Source organism: Equus asinus, chromosome 7 (assembly GCF_041296235.1).
Source record: "Equus asinus isolate D_3611 breed Donkey chromosome 7, EquAss-T2T_v2, whole genome shotgun sequence".
NCBI classification, from domain to species: Eukaryota; Metazoa; Chordata; class Mammalia; order Perissodactyla; family Equidae; genus Equus; species Equus asinus.
This window is the reverse complement of record NC_091796.1, coordinates 24,731,309-24,743,475: the sequence shown is the minus strand read 5'-3', so window position 1 is coordinate 24,743,475 and position 12,167 is coordinate 24,731,309.

Genomic DNA, 12,167 nt, shown 5'->3' with positions numbered 1-12,167 from the left:
TTCTCATTTATCATTGTGCCATTTGTGTCCTAAGAAGTCTTTGCCTACCTCCTATGCGTGAAGATTTTCTCCTACGTTTTCTTACAGAAGTTTTATAGCTTTAGTTTTTATACTTGAGTCCATGATACATTTCAAGTTAATTTTCGTATGTGCTGTGAGGTAAGGGTCAAGGTTTTTTCCCATAAGACTATCCAGTTGTTAAAGCACCATTTATTGAAAAGTCTGTTTCACCCATTAAATACTTTGGCATCTTTGTCAAAAATTAATTGTTGAGTAACTTTACAGTAGAGAAACCTGTCCAACATTATTTCAGCCATCTGGTCAAGGTTCATATCAAGAGGGATTGTGTAGATTTCACTTTCCATCTGGCATATTTCCCTTATGCCTGAAGAATGACCTTAACGTTTCTTATAGTACAGGTCTGCTGGCAAGACATTCTTTCAGCTTTTGTTTGTCTGTAAAAGTTCCACCTTCATTTTTGAAAATTCCACTGGATAAAGAATTTTAGGCTGATGGTTTTTTCTTTCTGCACTGAAAAGATGTTACTCCATTGATTTGTGGGCAAGGATGAACTTGTGTGTGAACCGAAAGAACTTCTTGCTCAGAGCAGTAACAACTGCTGTTTGGGTCTGCTGAGCAAGGGATCCCTCTCCTAAACAACAAACAAACAAACAAGCTAGTGCTGGATGAGGCTTCCATTTCTACTCCTGTGTTAGTGACTGGAGCAGGAAACAGGCTTCATTGCCAAGCTCGGAACATCACTTCTGAAACCGGCTTTTCTCCCAAGCAGGGCCTCCTCCCTAGAGACCACAGGACCCAACCAGAGAAGCCACCTCCCCATCTGTAAGCTAGTAACCCAGGATCCCTGGGCACTTTACAGGAAGCCAGAGGCTAAGAGGAGGATAAACTGGAGTTCCTGTCACCACAAGCATCTTGTCACACTCTGAGTCTTACTGTAGCATGTACTTGGCACCTCAGCCAGTAATGGGGTCACCTTCTAAATTCCCACTTACACTTGCAACTATTTCTGGGCTTTCTGTTCAGTTCCATTGGTCTGTCTGCCTATTCCTGTACTATTCCCATACTATTTAAATTCCTACAGCTTAATAATTTAATATGTAATATGATTTAATATCTGGTATATTAATATATTTTAAATCTGTGAATATGTAATAGTATATTTTAAATCTCATAGGGCTAGTGCCTTCTTAATGTAAAAGGTCCCAATACAGAGACACATAGAGGACAATGTCAGAGCCCTCTTTGCTGCTCCCCTCCCACCGCATTCTCACTGAAGCTAATTCTTCACAGATGTTTTATCTTTCCATCTTTCTCATCTTTTCTCAATGCATTTACTATCATACGTATATATTTATACACATATGTAGTTTGTTTTCTGCTCACATCAATGGAATCATAATACAGTATTTTATCAGCTATTAGAAACCATCAATAATAATATGCACCAAGAAGAGAATATACTGCCAGGTAAACTATGACACAATGCTTTCTTTTCACATACAATTTTTATTTTACATTTATTGGAAGAGTTTGTTTAAAATTATTTACATGAAGCTTTTTTTTTGGTATTATATCTCATGTCCATACATTAAATGGAGAATACAAATAGAATAAGGTGGTTCAGGTGTTGGCTAAAATCTCTGAGTGTCAGGAATTGGACCCTTCTGAATCTCTTCTGACCCCGAATTGCCCATGACTGTTTTACACCCTGTATCCTTCTTTGCACCATCAAGAGCCTTGTGATGCGGCGTTCCCTAAAAGACTGCTTCACTACTTTCTCGGGGAGTTTCTTCCAAGTTGTTCACGCTCATTCTGCAATTTTTTTTTTTTAGGAAGATCAGCCCTGAGCTAACTACCGCCAACCCTCCTCTTTTTGCTGAGAAAGACTGGCCCTGAGCTAACATCCGTGCCCATCTTCCTCCACTTTATACATGGGATGCCTACCACAGCATGGCTTTTGTCAGGCGGTGCCATGTCTGCACCCGGGATCCGAACTGGCGAACGCTGGGCCACTGAGAAGTGGAACGTGTGAACTTAACTGCTGCGCCACCGGGCTGGCCCCATCATTCTGCAATTTTGGATGCTGGCACTTTGTTGATCTCACCAGAAGTTAACAGGAGGTTTTTAGACAACAGACAGGACTCGTGTTCCTTTATCAAATGGTCCTTAAATGGTTTGTTAACTGAAAATTTCAGGGTTCACATATGCTAAGGCGATATAGCTACAACTTACGTGGCACTGGACCAACAGCACTTAAACCTTGTGATTGATTGTAAAGTGACTTCGGATTTTCAGAGATGTTGAAATGTGATAAAAGGTGTGTCTCAGAATCAATTGAAAAAACTTATGTCAGTATTGTTCTGTAACTTCCTCTTCTCATCTAATGATATGTATAGGAGATCTTATCACGTTAGTTCATAGAGACCTGCCTTATTTTCAGTATAAAAGCTGCAGTATTCCACAGTATGGATAGACCCCAATTTATCTAACCACTGTTCTATTATGGGGAGCTAACTTGTTTCCAAATATTATAAAAATGCTGCAATAAATGCCTTTCATGTGCCTCTTCGAATATTTCTCTAGATAGCTATTTAGAAGTAGAATTGTTGGATTGAAGAGTCTGTCCGCTTAGAATTTTAAATTGGCCCCCAGAAGGCCTCATCATTTTGTAGTCCCAACAAATGTGTATTAGATGCTTCCTCACTCTCACCCTCGCCCACGATGAGTATCATCAACTTAGAAATGGTGCCAATCACGTGGGATTGAGAGGGACATCTTACTGTGATTTTAGTCTGAATTTCCCTGATTACTAGTAAGGTAAGAGGCTTTTCATAGTTTATGGCCCATTGACTTTTTTTGGTGAATTGCCTTTTCCTAATCTAGTTGTTTGTAATTTTTAATTTATCAGTATAAGCTTTTGTATATTCTGGACCTGGATATTGATCCTCTGCCTGTTATATATATGTCAACAGTTTCTTCCAGGTTGATTCTTGCTTTTAGCCTTGTTATTGGTCCCAATATCTAATTGAATTTTTGAATTGATGTAGTCAAACCTCTTGGAAATTTCCTTTACAGCTTCCATGTTAAATGTTTTGCTTCGGAAAGCCCTCCCTACCGAAAAATTGTACAAATATTCTTTCAATGGTTTTGTAACATTGTAGTACTTTACAGGTTGTATTATTTATACATATAACCTGGTTATTTAGGGATTTATTTTAGTCATCTAATTAAGCTGTAATTTATATATAGTGTGAGGTGGAGAGATCTAACTTGAATTTTTCTAAATGGATAACGAATTGATTCAGCATCATTTATTAAATAACCACCATTTATTTAGTGATTTATTTCTCAATATGCCTCCTTTATCATGAACACAACTTTCATACACATATGTTTAGTTCTGTGCCTGTTATTGTATCCCATTGGTCTGATTAATCTACTGTACCCCTGAGCTAATACCAGGGCATTTCTATTCTTCTGGCTTTAAAATAAACTTTAGTGTCTCCTCGGGTAAATTTCCCCTCATTGCTTTTCTTTTTCAGTTGGTTGGGGGGAAGCTGTTTCCAGCCTTTAGAGCTTCCTACAGTGGATTGGGGGGTGTGCTTTGTCCTGGCAGTGCCTGCGGAGTTGACCACCTGTGTTAGTTTTCTATGGCTGTATAACAAATTACCACACACAGAACAGATTAACATAACACCCATTTATTAGCTCATGGTTTCCATGGGTCAAGAGTCCAGCAAATTTTAGCCGTTCCCCCTGCTCAGGGTCTCATGAGGCTGAAACCAAGATGTTGGCCAACCATGTCCTCATCTGGAGGCTCCGACTAGGGAAAGACCCTCTTCCCAGCTTCCTCAGTTGTTGGTCGAATTCACTTCCTTATGGTTGTAGGACTGAGTGCCTGTTGTCTTGCTGGCTGGTGGTTGGGAACTGCTCTCAGCACCTAGAGGCCACTCTCAGGTCCTTGTCATGTGGCCCCTCCACCTTAGCCCTGGAGGACCTCCCCCGAGTCACATCCCTCTCATGCTTTGACTTCCCCTTTTGTGACCAGCTGGAGGAAACTCTGCTTTTAAAGGGCTCCGGTGATGAGGACAGGCCCACTCAGATACTCTCTCTATTTTAACGTCAACTGGGCCGTATATCCTGACCTAATCACAGGAGTGAAACCATCATCTTCACAGTCCCAGGGATTACTCAGGGCAGGCACACCTGGGGTGCGGGAAGTCTTGGGGGCCATCTTAGAATTCTGCTTACCACACCACCTGAAAAGTGTGCAAAAGAGAGAACTTTTCCATTGGGCAGGAGGTTATATTGGAGCCCTGCTCTGTGCTAGGCACAGGTGTTTGTGTGTGTGTGTGTGTGTATAAAGGACCTCTGAAGAGGCCCAGGTGTATTTTCCACAAGGAGCTCCTAGTCTGATAGAATCTGAGCCCTTGAAGGAAGCTTGGGGCACCTGCCTCCCTGGATGTATTCTTTTTTCCAAGCGAACATCCCCAGCAACCTCAGCCATTTCTTAAATAAGTGGCCTCTAGACTTTTCTTCATTACTCTTTAGTAGGAGTAGAGGGAATGGGGGAAAGACATAAATTTGCTTCAGACTGGAACAGTGTGTGGTCAGTGCCTTAAGTGAAGGCCGACCAGGGCCACTGGCCTTCTGAGCAGGAAGCTGGAGGATCAGGGAAAGCTTCCTGGAGGAGGTGGCCTTTGAACTTGGCCTGAGAGATTGGGTGGAATTTGAACAGGAAGAGCTGGATACAGGAAGGGGACTCCAGGTACGATACAGCAAAGGTGTGAATGTGAAAGTCCAAGGGGTATTTCCAGGAAGAGGAAGCAGCAGTGTGCGTGGAGCCCCAAGAGTGTGCGAAAGGAGGAGCGGCAGCAGGAAAGGAGAGTTGGGGCTGGGCTTAAGGCTTAAGGCCCAGGCAGAGGAGTTTGGACGTCAGTTAGAATGTGAGGTCAGGGGCCGGCCCCACGGCCGAGTGGTTAAGTTCGTGTGCTCCGCTCTGGCGGCCCAGGGTTTCACTGGTTCGGATCCTGGGCATGGACTATGGCACTACTGGAACCACGTTGAGGCAGCATCCCACATGACACGACTAGAAGGACCCACAACTAAAATATACAACTATGCACTGGGGGCATTTGGGGAGAAAAAATAGAAAGAAAAAAAAGGAATGCGAGGTCAGCTTGACTTATTTTGACTTTAGAATGCTTCTTGCCACTGCACAGGAAGGAGAGGCTATATTCCAAGTTAATATTCCATTTTAACACCTAACATGAAAGAGAGAGCGAGGAGCACAGGCACTTAAGCCTGGAGTAAACACTGTCATTACTGTGACCACAAAAGCATCACTGATGGACTAATAAAAAGGAAAGGAGTCACGGGTGAAACAAGTACATCTCTGCAGAGTGTAAGGCGACACCACCTCATAAATGCTGCCAACCTTTCACTCGCTGGACAAACCAAACCTGCGAGCTTTAATTTTAATTGAAAGTCAAACCACAAGCAAATTGCCCTTGACAATTATTATGGGTTGAATTGTGTCCCTCAAAAGGCTATGTTGAAGTCCTAACTCCTGTGCCTGTGCATGGGACCTTATTTCGAAATAAGGTCTTTGCAGATGTGGTCAAGTTGAGATGAGGTCATTGGGGTGGGACCTAATCCAATGTGACTGGTGTGCTTGTAAGAGCGAGAGGAGACACAGGCTGACACAGGGAGAGGGCTCCTCAAAGACAGAGGCGGAGACTGGTGATGCATCTACGAGCCAAGGACTTCCAAGGCCTGCTAGTCACCCCCAGAAGGTGGAAGAGGCAAGGAAGGACCCTGCCTACAGTCGTCAGGGGAGCATGACTGTGCCGACACCTTGATTTTGGACTTCTGACCTCCAGAATTGTGAGAAAGCAAGTTTCTGCTGTTTTTAAGCCACCTTGTTTGTGGCGCTTTGTTACAGCAGCTCTAGGAAATTAACACAGCATTCAATCATCCGTTCTTCAAAGGTCTAACGGGTGCCCACTGAACCAGGCTCTGTGCTGGGGGCTTCAGGCTGGCTCTCCGTGGAGTGAGATGGTGGTGGCACATGTCACAGTGTCCTTAAGGGAACCCACTGAGATCTGGAACGAGAAGGTTGAGGGGCACACGGGCGGCATGAGAGCGAGTCTGTGACATCACCCAGGACAAGGTCAGGGCAGGAGGACTTGGCTGAACACCTCCTGGGCTCCTGGAGTCACATTTCCTTGGTACATTGAGGATCAACAAAAGGACTCCTTGGACAGGAGATGGAGTAGTGTGCAAAACCGTCCCCCGAGGGTGAAACAGCACTGTGATAGTAATCTCTGTACGGGTCTACCTCAGTCAGGCACTGCAGACGCCTGGGGCCTGTATGTCCTGGTCCAGGGGTCTTGGCATCCATCAGACCTGAGCTTCCTCATCGTTCACCTTCACCGACTTCTATCAATTCTTTAAGCTTCAGTTTGTTTATCTGTAAAACATTGACAGGTATACTTAACATCTTAGGTCTGATGAGAGGATAAAATGAGAAAAATGTATGTAAAGTGCTGAACAATGTGTCTGGTGCACTGGGAGGGGTTCATAAAGCTTCCCTATCGCCACCATCACCGTCCCCATCATCCTCACCAGAAGCCCCTTAATGGAAAATCAGTATGTGTTGGGGAAGCAGAGGCCTGACTACCAACGTGCCCACGGGCGGGGCTGTCCTTGCATCCTCATTTGGGCACTGGCGGCCTCCTCCCGTCATCCTCACCCATGCACGCTCCCCGCGCCTGCCGTCTCGGGCATGTCCACAGAGCCCCCGATCCAGCCTCAGCGAGGCTGACACTCTGAGCTTTGGGCACCGGCAGCCGGATTTCAGGTATGAGGCAAGCCGTTTGCGGGGTGACAGTGTGAGGCAGAGGACACCTCAGTCCCTGGGGAGGCTCTTCTTCAGCACTGGCTCTGAATTCCCACAGAACTGCCAGCAGGAACTGGAACCGTATATACTAGGAGGCCAACAGGTGGCCAGGGGACAGGCATCCTGGAGGGAGACTAGAGCCAAACAGGAGTGACATTCTGCTGCTCGCGGGCCCCTGGCACTGAGCCGGCTGGCCCCCAGCCTGGGCAGGGCTGGCCCCCAGGAGGGGCGGCAAAGCCTGGGCGCGCGGCCCTGGGGGCGATCTGGAAGGGGACGGAGGAGCGCGGTCCCCGGCAGGGTGGAGCTGCCGGGCGGGCGCGGGCGACGGAGAAGGGACAGAAGCGTCGTGGAGAGGCCGAGGGAACCAGAGAAGCGGGGAGGCGCCTCCGCTTCTTGCGATGACCACCAGGTGTCGCCATTGCCCCGCGAAGGCCGCGCGAGCGGCGGTCCTTTGAGGCTCCTCCTCCCCCAGCACCTCCGGAGTTAGATGTCGTCCTGCAAAGATGACACCGGTCGGGTCCTAGCCTTGAGTCGCTCAGTGACAAAGCCCGATGGCTAAAGCCCACGCGGGCCAGGCCCACGTGCTGCCCTCCGCGGCCCGGGGACCAGACCAACACGGATGCTCCCGCCACCTAGATTTCGGCATGCTAAAGAGCTTTAATTAGATGTTGCAAGAATTCCTGGGAGATAGCCAATGACAGCTGTCGTTTTAGTTCAGAGGCTCAGGCTTGCCGAGGAACTAGGCCAAGCCTTTACTTGCCCAGAATCTGGAAGGTAGCGAGTCTGAGCTCCGCTCAGGACAGAGGCCCCGCTCCCTGGGTACCGTCCACCTACGTTGGAGGTGGCAGGCTCCGGAGCCCTTTCTCTTCCCAGGGCTCAAATGGGCTCCGCAGGGTGGGGCTGGTGTTAGAAGTCTCCCCCCTAGTGCTAATGGCTTGGCTTTCAGAGCATCAGAAGGAAACTTGTTACCCCACCCGGTCTCAGCTCTCCAGAGAGCCGCTGTCACTGAAAGGCCTGGGGAGGCCCCCCGACCCCACCCGGCCGAGCACAGGCAGCTACACACCAAAGAGGAAATGCTCGAGCCAGGCCCGGGAGGCAAGAAAATAACAACACTAATAAAAATAGCAACAGCTGACATTTCGGAAGCACTTACTATAAGGCAGGCACTGTTCTAAGCACATTATCTGTAATTATTCATTTGATCCTCGCAGAAACTCTTGAGTATCATCACTGTTCTACAGATGAAGAAAGTGAGGCACAGAGATCTTAAGTCTCTCTGGGTCTCAGTGTCCTGAAAATTCAATGGTTTTGAAGAGAAGTGCCCTAAAAGACCCCCTGGGAAGGGGCTCGGAGGACCAGTGGATCGGGAGGGAGGATCCCCACCCCCCCACCACGTCAGCCATAAATTATTTTACTGAAATAGAAGGCAATTTCAGAGTGGGTAAGTGGCAAAGTGTAGGGGTGAGACCAGGAAAACGTATTTTTGGATACGCTGCTGTGGAACCACAGCATCCGAAAATTTGTTGGAGAACCTACAGGAAATGGCTTCTAATGAGCCGCCCGTGACTTTTTCTCTTAAAGCGCCCCTGGTGGGAAGGGCCGGCAAGCTACCGCCTTAGCAAAGTCCCTCGGAGGTCAGCTCTGGAAGGAAGGCTTCCCACAGTGAGAGAGCCTCGCGGTGTGGGCAAGGGGAAGCTTGGCCATTAGACACGAAGCTGGAGGGGACACTCACTGAGTTACTGTCCTGCGTGGTGGTCCAGGAGACGCCTCCTATATGTGTGGGCATTTGTGGTGTGTGAACTGCGTGGTGGAGGCGATGCTGGGCTGAGGCGGAACTGGAAGGGCCGGTAGCAACGGTTTCAGGCTCCACAACAGTCCCAGAACTACTAACGATGTCAGAAATTCCATCACCCCAGGGAAGAGGACACGGCGCAAGGCTGGGTCCCGGTTTTGCCCCCTTCTGAATTTAGAAACTTCTTCTCTCGATGGGGCAAAGCTCGCCCCGCCCGCCAACTTCCTTCCAGGCTCAGCGTCCTGGTTCCACAGGGAGCTCATCTAATGCCCCAGGACAAATGAGCTCATACGACGACGCGCCTTCCAGGGCCCGGGGAGGTGGAGTGAGGGCCGCTGGCGGAGGGCGGGTTGTGGGTGTCGGCCCTTTCCAAGAGCCGCCTCTGCAGTTAGAGCTCAAACTGCTACCAACTGTTGCCTCGGGCGTGGCCGTGGGCTGGGGCATGAGAGCACTGTCACGTGAGTCCTCACACCACTCTTCTGGGTCTGCAAAGAGATGTTGGGTACATTTCTCTTTGAGAATGATGTGCCCCTCAACCGGGGGTGCAGGGACCTTCAAGAAGAGTCCAGTCCCCCGATTCCATTGCCAGCTGCAGAGCAGAAGCATCCTCTCCATGCCACTGCTCTGATGGGGTCTCTACTCGTGCTACCTGGCATGGCTCTCACCCACCACGTGTTGACTTGTTTCCAAAGAAAGAAGTTGCCCACGTTTGGGCCAGTCCCGATCCTCCCTGACAGCCACAAACAATGCAGTGTCAAGCACTGAGAGGTATTTAAAAAACACTTATTTAATGATGTAGTAGAGAGAACATGAGCTTTGAAGTTAGACCTGAAAGTAAATCTCAGTACCACCACTTAGTCAAAATATTAGTGCAAGTTTCCTGATCTCGGAAACAGCGGGAGCGGTCATGGTGGGGAGTGAAAACTCTATTACAGGACGTTGGGAAGATGAAAAGAACACCCATCGCGGGACTTCTCACAAGCGGGAGACAGAGGCAACCGAAGCGCCTGAATCTTCAGCTGCAGGGTGCCCAGTAGGATTTCCGGTTCCGGCCCCGCCCACTCCCAGCGCAGACTCCTCCCTGAGGTCTTTGCTTGACCTTGGGGAGCGCTCTCTTTTAAGTGACATCCCCTCCATGGCCACAGGCTTTTCGCTGGCCTGGTCCCCAGAACGAAGACCTCCCCACTGTATACCCTGTTTGGAATTACTTGAGGGAGAATGTGGGAGGGAATTAAAATAACAGAGGCTAATACTTTGGAGGGAAGTCTAAAAAGACACAGATGATTAAGTCTGGGAAAGAAGAGACTGTAGAAAGGACTGAAGAAAGAAAGTGAGGCTTCAGGTCAGACAGGAGAACTTCCTGCGGATGGAACAGTGGGAGAGGGGGCCCAGGGGCTCAGCAGTGGTCATCAGCAAGAACTCTAAACCCAGACTGGTGGGGTCTACTCCCAGCATTTCCACTGATGAGCCTGGCCTGTCCAACTGTGCCTCAGCTTCCTCATCTGTAGGATGGGGAGAGTCATAACCCTCGTAGGGTGTTATAAGGATGAAATGAATCAGTGTATACAAATCACTGAGCAGTGCCTGACTTGTGGTGAGTGTTCTGTAAGCATGAGTGAGTATTATTTTTCCTTTGAAATGTAAACTTAAAGAATTTGAGAATACAAGCAGGGAGGGCCCATAGGGACATCCAACCTGACCGTTTCTTCCACTGGTGAGGAATCGGAGCTGGGAGGGCTGCTCTCCCAGCTGGCCCCTGAGTGGATGCTCCAGGCTGGGTCTTGTGCCCTCCACCCGCTGACTCCTTTCTCTGCCAGCTTGCAGCAGAGTAAGCACTGTTTAAGCAGCCCTCCTGGGATTTTGGGGCTTGCCGTAGAACAGCGCCTGGGCAGAGGCACCATGGCCTGTCTGTGTGTTGGTCAGGGGGCCAGGGACAGACGATCCTACTCAAAATAGTTTAAGCAAAAAAATAAAAAGGTAAGTGTCATGTAACAAGGAAGTTGCGGATGCTTCTCAGGCACAGGTGGATCTGGGGCCTGAAATGATTCCATCAGGACACACTCTCTCCTTTGCATTTCTTTAGGTGACTTCATTCTCAGACTGGCTGTCCTCATGGGGCGAAGGGTGGCCACCAGCAACTATAAGCTTACGTTGTCCTCATGTTTTAAAATGTAGGTTTTATTATCATTCAGGTGTGGTGAGGCCAAAGGTCAAGAGATGACTGCTGTTGAAGAGACAGTCTGTTACTCGTGGTTCCCAGGATGAGGGGGCAGCACATGCCATAGGGAGGTCACATGGGGAAGCACCAGGGTTGGTCAGGAGGAAACTGTGGGCAAGAGCCTTTATTGAGGTTTTTGTGGGAAAGAATGGGCAAGTGGGCCAGGCAGGCTACGCAGGTTTAGGATTGGTTGGTTTGGTTAGTTTGAATAATTTCAGAGAGCTCTGGGGTGTAGGGGCTGCCTCTAGGTGTCTGATGCCTGCCCTGGCTTGATTAGGGCAGAGGACTAGTGGCCCCCAGGGTAAGAGCCCAATAAAGGAGGCTGGAGGGTGGGCTGTGCTCTCTGGATTGGTTCGTTAGCATATGAAAGGCAAGCTTGCAGGAGAATCCTTTGCTATCTCTAGGAATTGGCTAGCTCTGGGAGGGCAGTCTCTCCAGGGTCAACAAGGCCCTAGATGTCAAAGAGTCAGAAATACAGGAAATAAAAGGACATGATTAATGCACCTCACAATTAGCCGCCCCAGTAAAGAAGTTGGCTCTCTCAACATCATTAGCTAATGGCCAGGAAAAGCTCTGATTGGCCCGCTTGTGTCATATGCTCAACACCAAATGCTGATGAGGACGTCTCATACATTATTGATGGGAATGTAAAGTGCTACAGACACTCTGAAAACTGTTTGGCAGTGTCTTAAAAAACTAAGGAGGCACTTACCATCTGACCCAGCAATGGCACATTTAGAGAAATGGAAGCTTAGGTCCACACAAAAACCTGTACATGAATGTTCATAACAGTTTATTTGCAATAGTCCGCAAAAAGCCAATCTCAAAATGTCACACTCTGTGTGATTCCATTTATACAACATTCTTGAAATAACAAAACTAGAGAGATGGAGAAGAGATTATCGGTTGCCAGGGGTTAGGAATGGGGGTGGGAGGGGTAACACGAGGGAAACTTTTGTAGGGCCGATGGGGGTGGTGGGTGTGATGCAATGGCAAAGCGCTACACCTGGTATACCAAAGTTAGTTTCCTGACTTTGCTACTGTACAATAGTTACGTAAGATGTAACCACTGGGGGAAACTGGGTGAAGGGTACATGGGACCTCTCTGTTCTATTTTTGCAACTTCCTGTGAATCTATGATTATTTCAAAATAAAAAGTAAACAGATCTTAAAGAACTCTTAGCTCTAAGGGGAGATAAAACCCTTCTGTGGGGGCTCAGGCAGTGTTCCGTCAA